Below are 11,606 nucleotides of genomic sequence, written 5' to 3'. Positions count from 1 at the left end.
CGCATACTTTAGCGTTCGAAATTCAACACAAAGCTAAAAGAAAGAAAATAAGTTTAACTAAAGTACTATAAAACAGTCCGGATTGCCTCCCATAAAGCGCAGTTTTAAGAGGTCCCGCAGGAACTTTCTGGCTTCAATTAACTTACTGGCGCATCAAGCTCATCGAAGTACAATACTTCAACATGGTTGTCTGCATCATTTGCTTCGTGGTAATGTTTCACGTATTGCCCATTCACCTTGAACCAATTTCCCTCGGAACCTTTTAGCTCAACAGATCCAAATTTAGTGACAGCTGTCACTGTGTAGGGGCCACTCCACTTGGACTTCAGCTTTCCAGGAAATAATCGCAGTCGGGCGTAAAACAACAACACCATCTGCCCGACATGAAATTCTCGAGGTAAGATCCTTTTGTCATGCCATCTCTTCATCTTCCCCTTGTAGATGCGTGAGCTATCATAGGCGTTGAGCCTAAACTCCTCCAGTTCATCTAGCTGCAATAGGCGGTTCTGACCACACAACTTAGGATCAAAGTTAATTTCACGAATTGCCCACCAAGCTTTACATTCTAACTCAACAGATAAATGACATGACTTCCCATAAACTAACCGATAAGATGACGCACCAATTGGCGTCTTAAAGGCAATCCTATAAGCCCATAATGTGTCTTCTAGTTTAAGACTCCAGTCCTTCCGTGATTTAGAAACTACTTTAGATAAGATCTCTTTAATCTCGCGATTAGAGACCTCGACCTGACCACTAGTTTGGGGATGATACCCCAAACCACGCCGGTGTTGAACACCAACTTTAGACAGAATGGAAGTTAGTTTCTTTTCTTTAAAGTGCACTCCCCATTCACTAATGACGACCCTAGGGACTCCAAATCGGGGAAATATAATCTTTTTAAACATTTTGATCACGGTCTTGGCATCGCAATGGGGTGAAGCAATTGCCTCTACCCACTTAGACACATAATCAACAGCTACTAAAATATACCTATTACCTTTACTAGATCTGAATAGTCCTTGGAAATCGATGCCCCCGACATCGAAAACCTCAACCTCTAAGATACCATTTTGTGGCATCTCATGTCTCTTGGAAATATTCCCTGATCGTTGACAGGCATCACAAGCTGAAACAAAAGCTTTAGCATCAGGCCAATAAAAACCAGACTAAAGTACCTTAGCTACGGTGCGCGATGGACCGTGGTGACCACCATAAGAGGATGAGTGGTAGCCTTCCAAGATCACTTTGGTATCCCACTGCAGAATACACCGTCTGTAGAGACCGTCTGCACATTCCTTAAACAAATAAGGATCATCTCAAAAGTATTGCTTAGCGTTATACAGAAAACGCTTCCTTTGCCGATGAGAAAGGTCAGGCGGCAGTGTGCCAGTGACAACGTAATTAGCCAGATCTGCATACCAAGGATCTTGGTTAACAATATAAGACAAAACAGCAAACAAAGAATCATCAGGAAAAGAATCATAAATAGGTAAAGAATCTTCTCCCTCGTGCTGTGACAGTCTTGATAGATGATCAGCTACAACATTCTCAGCACCTTTCTTATCTTTTTTTTCTGCAAATCAAACTCCCGAAGAAGGAGTATGCATCTCAATAGCCATGGTTTAGCTTCCTTCTTAGCAAGAAGGTGTCTCAGTGCTGCATGGTCAGTAAAAACAGTAACTTCTGACCCTATCAAATAAGAACGAAATTTTTCTAAGGCATAAACCACAGCTAGCAGCTCTTTCTCAGTAGTGGTGTACTTCACCTGAGCCTCTTCCAGAGTTCGGCTCGCATAGTAGATTGCATTTAAAGCTTTGTCTTTCCTTTGCCCTAACACCGCTCCTAGTGCATAATCACTAGCATCACACATAATCTCAAACGGCAAATCCCAGTCGGGAGGCTGTATGATTGGCGCAGATACCAACGCCTTCTTTAACCTGTTAAAAGCAGAAAGACACTCATCAGTAAATACAAAAGGGGCGTCGTTAAGCAGCAGTTATGTAAGTGGTTTAGCAATTTTTGAAAAATCCTTGATAAATCGGCGATAAAAGCCAGAATGACCAAGGAAGCTCCTCACTCCTTTAACATTAACAGGAGGAGGCAATTCCTGGATCACTTTAACTTTCGCTTTGTCAACTTCTATAGCCCTGTCAGAAACTAAGTGCCCTAAGACAACTCCCTCGTTGACCATGAAATGGCACTTCTCCCAGTTAAGCACAAGATTAACCTCAATGCAGCGTTGCAACACTTTATCAAGGTTAGACAGACAAGTAGTAAAATCACTTCCATAGACACTGAAGTCGTCCATAAAAACTTCCATAATAGACTCAATGTACTCTGAAATATCCCCGTCATACACCTTTGAAAGGTGGCAGGGGCATTACACAAACCAAAGGGCATCCTGCGATAAGCAAAAACGCCTTGAGGACAAGTAAAAGTAGTCTTGGCCTGATCATCCGGATGAATAGGGATCTGAAAGAACCCTGAGTATCCGTCTAGATAACAGAAAAATTTGTGGGAAGCTAACCTTTCTACCACATGATCAATAAAAGGAAGGGGAAAGTGATCTTTCTTGGTGGCGGCATTCAGCTGTCTATAGTCTATACACATCCGCCAGCCAGTTTATACTCTAGTAGGTATTAACTCATTTTTGTCATTCGTGACCACCACAGTCCCTCCTTTCTTAGGAACTACCTGAACTGGACTCACCCACTTAGAATGACCAATAGAATAGATAATACCTGCATCAAGCAGCTTCATTACCTCAGCCATCACAACATCTTGCATCTTTTGGTTCAGCCGGCGCTGACCCTGTCTGCAAGGCTTGTGATCTTCCTCCAGCTCAATCCTGTGCATACAAATTGATACCGTCGTTTTGTATCAAAATTAAATTTATAAATCCGAACTAAAACTGTAGACAGTGATAGCAAGGGTCGAACAACAGAGAGACAAGATCAATTCTATTTGCTAATTTTTAATCTATTGAAGTAACAATTTAAACGGGGGTTTTGAATTGGTTTGATTCTAAAGACTAATTGACAAAATAAAGAGTTTCTCAAATAAGATAAAGAGAGATCAGGAACTTCGGTTCACCATGGCTAAGGTCAGGTCAAAAGAGATAGCTGAGGTCTTGTAACGGTCTTAGGGAATAAGAGCAAGCCTTTTGATCAATGCTCAAATTTAACCTTACGGTCTTTTAATTCCCTAGAATTTCTCAAGCTTTCGCTCAAAGGAAATTCCAAAACTAAAGAAAACTTAACCTACTAATCTTTCAATCTAGCAAGATGGGTTTATCAAAAGGAAACAAGATCGATATGAAAGAAATCATACTAATAAATCGACCTAATTTATGCCATGGCTCACCTCGTTCCCAATTAAGAAGATTAGCTATGCATGATTAAAACTAAAACAATTGCAAACTTAAAGACATACAATGAAATTGACATGGTTGAAATTTAACTTAAGACAAGCGATTAAAACTGAATTGCTTATATAAAAACTAGTAACAACAAGAAATAAAGAAGAAGCAAATTGTCATAAAGCTTACTAATCAATTGATGAACAAAGTAATTGAAAAGTGGAATCCGTCGCCTCCTTAAACTAGATCTAAACTTCAGTTTCTTCAATAATGAAAAGCATAACCTAAAATTATTTCTGCGTTCTACTGATAAACGATGCCAAAAAGTTAATTACAATTGGACTTTTAAAAGTCTAACACGAAAAATCAATCTCAGCCTCGCGGCCTGGTCGATCGACTAAGGGGCATGGTCGATCGACCACCAAAGGCAAATCAAAGAACTCCTTCTGAATGTCCACGGTCGATCGACTGAAGAGGTTGGTCGATCGACCAACTGAGCTGTGCAGTAACTCCTTCTTTCTTCAAATCAGCCACTTAACTCCAATGCACGCATCCCAAGGTGAGTGAGTCCGAACTCCCTTCTTCCAAGCTTCCCTGAAGTTGCCTCAGGAGGACGATTTAGGCTTGATTTAGCTCACTTCCATTCATTCCTACAATAAATCATAGAAATTGCAAAGTAAACCGTTTCGTGAGAAATAATAGCTTTAATCTAACGAATCCGCATAGAAATACGTGCCAAAACTGCAAATAAAGTGTATAAAATATGCACGTATCAAATCTACCCAAACCAAACCTTGCTTGTCCCCAAGCAAGCACTATGACCCAACTAAAAACCTAATGGAAAGGAGTATATCTCAGAGCTAGCTACAAGTCAATGCTAAACCGTTTAATGCACATAGTCAACTACTGCAAAGCTCAAAGCAAGTGAACAAATTTATGCATATTATGGAATCAAATCGGGCGTTCGACCTTGCAAGACTCATAAATTTGGACTCTCCCGGGTCACTCTTCTCTCAGCAAGGCAAATGGTAAGAATATATGTAGAAGAGAGGGAAGAAAATACAGACTCTGATCTAGACTGCGACCGACAAAACATGTATGCTTGACTAGTATGAATAATGATTCTGGCTACCGTACACACGCATAACCACCGTCAAGGACTATTACATGCCGAACTATTGCAAGATTTGGATATGTAAGGCTAAGTGGGAAAGAAAGGGCAAAACAAGTATGGAAATGTGAGGGTAAGAAGCCAAGCTAGTACCCAACAAACCGTCAGAAACCGTATCCCATTCCTCCAACTCGAAATGTAACCCATTGCCTCTAAATGTCTAGGCAACAATTATCCCAAAACAGAGACCTCCAATTCATAAAATAAGCACATGAGGTGTATTCTCAACTCAGCTGACTTTTTTTTTTTTTTTTTTTCAAATTCCCTTTATTTTTCTTTTTTTCTCTTTTTTTTTCATTTTCTTTTTTTTTCTGGATGGGCAGTCGATCGACCATCAGACTCAGTCGATCGACCACCTCTACTGGACTATACTCATTGCCCAGATCAACTCCCCTTTTTTTCTCATTTTTCTGAGTTTTTCTTTTCTTTCTTCCTCTCCTGACTTTCTCTTTTTCAGGCTGACACATTAGGAACTCCTGCAATTCTCATAAATACTCACTCCAATAGTACAGAAACGAACCAAAACTGCTATAATTCGACAAATTCCTCTACTACTACCTAGCTTGGCACAATGGTAGGCTAAGTATGGGATGTAGTTAAGGGCAACTGGCAGATATGGCTTATAGTGGAGTTAAATGGGGAAAAATTGAGAAAGGGGAAGATGCAATAGTTCTCAAAACACGTAATACCGACCACAAACCGATGCGTATAGGCAATAAGCAATCAAAACTCATACACGTGCAAAACATGAAATGATGGGAGTACTACTCTCATCCTAAATTAACAGGTCATGAATGTCACCAGTTATAGGCTCTATATCTCAGAAAGTATAAGTAGTTTGCCAAAAATAAATGAGTCAAGTCTAATAACCGGAAGTAAATTCCACAACAAAATTTGAGAAATCACTTTTAATTCTCGCTAAGCAGTTGTGAAAAGGCAAGGAATGGCATATATTTGACTAATAGTGCAATGTCATCATTAATAAACTCCAATCTGACTCGACTATATGCAAAAGTAAACGTGATATTTTTGATTTTTATGGATTTTTCGATTTTTTCTTTGATTTTGTAGTATAATTTTTTTTTTTTTGAAATTAAAACAAATGCAAGCTAGAATGTAATAAAAACAGGGGAGGTCACAAGCATCTAATCCCCACCGTCGTACTCAGAACCACTATCCTCCTCGGACCACGAGTCGTCCTCCTCCTCCGCCTCAGCAGCGGCGGCAGTAGTAGTAGTGGGAGCAGCTCTCGTGGCAGGCTGAGGGTAACCGCCCACCGGAGGAACAAAGAAGGACGGGTGAGTCCAGGCACCTCGTGGGAGCATCCCCGTCCGGGCGTACTCCTCGTAAACTGGGTACAGGGCCAGGGCCGTGTCTAATCCGTGCTGATCAAAACTCCTGCACAAGTCACCCAACACACGTGACATCGCCCTTTGGTCCATGACCGCAGGGATAACAGTAGGTGGAGGGGGACGAAGAGTGGTCGGGAAGCCCGTGGGGGCAGGAGTAGAGGAGGAGGAGGCCTGTGAAAAGGAGGCACGAGCTCGCCTCGAAGTGCTAGCAGTAGCGGTGCCTGCCCCAATAGGGAGCCTGTAGCTAGGTAAGGGCGGGCGAGCTTCGCCCAAAACAGTGGTAAGGGGCAGGATAGGAGGGAGGCCAAGGACAGGGATGCGGTCGCAGATGAAAGAGTCAATCTTCCACCGACTCCGACTATCGACCCACTTCACAGACCTCGCGTAGGTCAGGGTCAATAGGGGCCTCCACTCGAGGGAAAAGAAGAACTAGACGGTTGGCGATACGCGTCACCAACCCACCACAAGCAATAGTGGCCAAAGTGCCCTCACTTATACTGTGAAAGTGAGAGGCAGTCAAATACGCGATGTTATAGATACGGGCTACCCGACTTTCAATGTTCAGATAGCCCGCCAAGATAGACAGTTCGATAGTATTCACATTATTTGACTCCTTGCGGCCGAAAATGGTATTACCCATCAGCCGTAAAAAATAACGAAAAGGGGGTAAGGGACGGAAGTGCCCATCCTCTTAGGGCCGTTCCAGTCAGAGATACACGACCACATGACCCGGTGAACATCAGAAGTTTCCGAGGTGTTGCCCTCGAAATGAAGACCCAAATAACCAGCAAAATCAGCTAATGTCAAGGAGTATGTGACATTGAACAGCCGAAAAGAAATGCAAGGGCTACTCCTATTGGCTTCAAAAGAAGCCTGGTCAAAAACAAAAGACGAGAAAAACTCGAGGGTAAAAGTGTAGTAAGTGAACTCAGCGATGTCCACAAGACCCGATATTCCTGTCTCATTTAGCAGAGACACAACAGACTCAAAACATCCTAATTTCTCTAAAGTAGGCCGATGAAGAAAATTAGTGGCCTGAACTTTCATTTTTGCGACAAAGAGAGCGAATTTAGCTCGCTGAGTAGAGGTGGAAAAAGTAACCTGCGGATAGTCAGGTAGACTATCCGTAGTATCTTCGATCATCAATGGCGGACCCCACGGATGTTTGGCAGCTCCCTGACTGGACTGACCTTCGAACATAGGCTGCTTTCCTTTCGTCATGTTGTTTCCTACAAACAACAAATTAGCAACAAGCTTCCCATAACAATGACAATTTATGAAAACCCGAAACAAAATCAGAAATTGAAAGCGGATTTAGGGTTTCGAAAATTTGGGGGAAACGGCATTAAGCATCTCCTAGTTGCTATGATGGCTTGAAAATCAAAGGAATAAGATAGCAAAGGCAATTAAAGCATAAATTCGACAAGAAATCAACCCCAAATCGATTTTCCCCCAAATCGATTTTTCCAACCACTACAACGAAAACGCGGGAAACTGACGGAAAAATTAAGGCCATACTGACGGCACTTCCGTCGGTATTTCAATTTACTGACGGAAATTCCGTCAGGAATCGTGGTCACTTATTTCGTCAAGTAAAATACCGTATCGTGAAATTTCCGTCAGTCTTCCAAAATACTGACGGATTTTTGACGGAAGATCCGTCTTTATTTCTAGGTCAAAAGTGACGGAAACTCCGTCAGTTTTTTGCATTACTGACGGAATTTCCGTCAGTGTTATCTGACACGTGGCATTCCACGTAATTTTCTGAAATCACATTAAAGAGGGCGTGACGGAATTTCCGTCAGATTTCTTTTTTCGACGGAATTTCCGTCGTTTCTAGACACGTGGCAGATCAGTCTAGTTGATAAAATGACATTAAAAAGAGGGCAGTGACGGAATTTCCGTCAGTATTTTCTTTTTACTGACGGAAATTCCGTTAGTTTCAAGACACGTGGCACTTTTCTGTTATTTCTGGGAAAATGATGCAGAAAAACAGTGACGGAAATTCCGTCAGTGTTTCTAAATTAATGACGGAATTTCCGTCAAATTTATTAAAAAACTGGAATGGAAACAGCATCATGCTGCCCAGCCACGATGCGTTTTTTTGCATCGTTTCAAATACAGCCTGCTGCCCAACCACGATGCCTATTTGCATCGTTTCTAATATAAAGAAAACCTGCAAAACACATCCAATCGTCGACCGCCAAGCGGGAATCCATTTTCACGTCGACCGCTAATGCGGGAATCAATAGACAACAAAAGAGAAGGGGACGCAAATTGTTTTACATAAAAACATAGTCAAATTTGTACATTGTCTTACAAATTGGACTTAGGCTATTTTACTGACGGAAAATCCGTCAGATGTCTACTTTATATACCAATAATTTAAGTGACTGTACACGTCACAATTATTGGTCCACTGACGGAATATCCGTCGGTTTTCAAAATCCTCGACGGAAATTCCGTCGTGGGGCCAATAATTGTGAAGGCCTGTCATCAATACAGAATTCAAATATCTTGGCCCACTGACGGAAATTCCGTCAGGATTTTGAAAAAACTGACGGATATTCCGTCAGTGGGCTAAAGTAATTTCTAGCTGTACTCCAATTTTGCGTGTGAAACCCTCTGACGGATATTCCGTCAGGATTAAGGAATTACTGACGGGATTTCCGTCACAGGTTTTTTGGCGCCTTTGACTTGGTCAACGTGCCAATAGATACTGACGGCGTATCCGTCAGGAAAGGTTTCTGGCGGAATTTCCGTCACAAATCCGTCAGTAACCCGTGTTTTCTGACGGCCTCTTTTTTCCGTCGGTCGGGCCGTCACTAACCCGCGTTTTTCTTATAGTGGACACAATGTAACAATGCTCGAAATTTGGGCATAAAATTGCAGCGAGAATCGAATTCAAAGGATTAGAAGAGGATTAGGAACATACCTTTGTTGAGAACTCGGGAATTTGATCAAGAAAAAGTCGAGAATAAGGGGGATTTGCAAGGGAAATCGCAAGAAAGGGGAAGAACAAGGGTTTCTATTTTTTTGATTGAATTAGAATGAATGAAGAATGAAATAGAACTCCCCTTATTAATTCGTCCTCTGATGTCGCGTGCTGGTCGATCGACCACCAAGCCCAGTTGATCGACCAGTTTTTCCCATACAGCTTTCTGATCATCGCGTAGTGGTCGATCGACCACTCTACCCAGTCGATCGACCAATATCCCCGTGGAAAACTCACGCCCTTTTTTGTCGATCGATCGATCGATGAACTTGGTCGATCGACTGTGCATCGGCAACAAATCTTATTTACGTTAAAATTGCTTTGCCAATATAATTTTCCCGTCTTTCTCTCACAAACATTCAGTAAATCATCCTGCGCACTTTGCATAAAATAATCACCTGCAAAATTCTCAAAGGCGCACATTTTCCAAACTAAGAAATTGCTAATTAAAAGAAAATAAGCTAAAGGTCCTAATGCAAATCAAATGAAATAAAAATAAAAAAATGTAAAATTCCTAATTAAAAAAAAATGTACAAGCCGGGTTGCCTCCCGGTTAGCGCTAGTTTAAGAGGTCCCGCACGACCTTTTTACCTCAGTTTGCAGCTTCTAAAATTGGGTCAAAGTATAGTACTTCGACCTGCCCAACAAAATCGTCTACACCGTGATAATGTTTCACATATTGGCCATTAACTTTAAACCTTTCTCCAGCAGAGGTCTCCAATTCGACTGATCCGAATTTTGTAACTGTTGTGACCGTATAGGGGCCAGTCCACCTGGATTTCAGCTTACCAGGAAATAAACGGATACGAGCATTAAAAAGAAGTACCTTATCGCCAATATGGAATTCGCACTTAATGATTCTCTTGTCGTGCCAGCGCTTCGTTTTGTCTTTGTAGATCCTAGCATTATCATTGGCCAACAGCCTAAATTCCTCCAGCTCATTCAGCTGTGTCATGCGTTTCTCACGAGAGAGGGTAGGATCCAAATTCAAATCACATATAGCCCACCAAGACTTACGCTCCAACTCAACAGGTAAATGACATGTCTTACCATAAATCAATCGGAATGGTGACATTCCAATTGTCGTTTTAAACGCGGTCCTGTAGGCCCATAAGACATCATCTAACTTAAGACTCCAATCTTTCCGTGATTTAGAAACAACTTTAGCTAAGACTTCTTTCAATTCCCGGTTAGAAATCTCAACCTGACCACTAGTTTGGGGATGATACCCCAAACCTCTACGATGTTGGACACCGAATTTAGTCAATAAAGCACTAAGTTGTTTCTCTTTAAAATGCATTCCCCCATCGCTAATGACAACCCTAGGGACACCAAAACGAGGGAAAATAATCTTTTTAAACAGTTTAATCACGGCCTTTGCGTCGCAATGGGGAGTAGAGATAGCTTCTACCCATTTGGACACATAATCTACAGCTACGAGGATATATTTATTACCTTGACTGCTCGGAAAAGGTCCTTGATAATCAATGCCCCATACATCAAAAATCTTAACGTATAAAATGCCTACCGGTGGCATCTAATGTCTCTTTGAAATATTCCCCGATCTTTGATATGCATCGCACTCAGCAACAAAATTGCGACTATCTGCATGCAAAGTTGGCCAATAAAAACCAGATTGGAGTACCTTAGCCACAGTCCGGGACGGACCATGGTGACCACCATAGGCAGAAGAGTGGCAAGCTTCTAGGATATCCTTCACCTCCCATTGAGGCACACACCTCTGGATAAGACCGTCTGCGAATTCCTTGAAAACACAAGGATCATCCCAAAAGTATTGTCTAGCATCATAAGCGAACCGCTTCTTCTGCTGCCATGAAAGCTCGGGTGGTATCTTACCTTTCACAGCAAAATTAGTATAATCAGCAAACCATGGAGGTGGATAAGACCCCAAATTAGTAATAGCTAACAGACTCTCATCAGGAAAAGAATTATTAATGGGTAACGAATCCTCCCTTTCTGTCAGCTACAGACGAGATAAATGGTCAGCCATTACATTCTCTGCACCTTTCTTATCTCTGATCTCCAAATCAAACTCCTGCAAAAAGAGTATCCACCTCATAAGTCTTGGCTTCGCATCCTTCTTAAGAAAGAGAGTCTTCAGCGCTACATGGTCAGTATAAACAACAACCTTAGAACCTAACAAATAAGATCGAAATTTATCTAAGGCAAAAACTACAGCTAGAAACTCCTTCTCAGTGGTATAATAATTGACTTGAGCCTCATCCAGAGTTCGGCTCGCATAATATATGGCATTCAAAGCTTTATTCTTCCGTTGTCCCAAAACTGCACCGATCGCATAATCGCTGGCATCACACATAATCTCAAATGGGAGATCCCAATCAAAGTAATTTGAATGATTGGTGCGTAAACTAGAGCCTCCTTTAACCTGTTAAAAGCTAAAAGGCACTCATCAGTAAACTCAAAGACAGCATCCTTAAGGAGCAATTGTGTAAGTGGTTTAGCAATTTTTGAAAAATCCTTAATGAAACGCCGATAGAAACCAGCGTGACCAAGGAAACTCCTCACTCCTTTAACATTCACGGGAGGAGGCAATTGCTCAATCACCTGCACTTTTGCTTTATCAACATGTATACCTTTATCAAAAATCAGATGCCCTAACACAACTCCCTCATTGACCATGAACTGACATTTTTCCCTGTTTAAAACAAGATTAACATCAATACAACGCTGCATGACTTTATGAAG

This window comes from Silene latifolia, chromosome Y (genome assembly GCF_048544455.1).
Source record: "Silene latifolia isolate original U9 population chromosome Y, ASM4854445v1, whole genome shotgun sequence".
Classification (NCBI taxonomy): Eukaryota; Viridiplantae; Streptophyta; class Magnoliopsida; order Caryophyllales; family Caryophyllaceae; genus Silene; species Silene latifolia.
Note: the sequence above shows the minus strand (reverse complement) of the source record.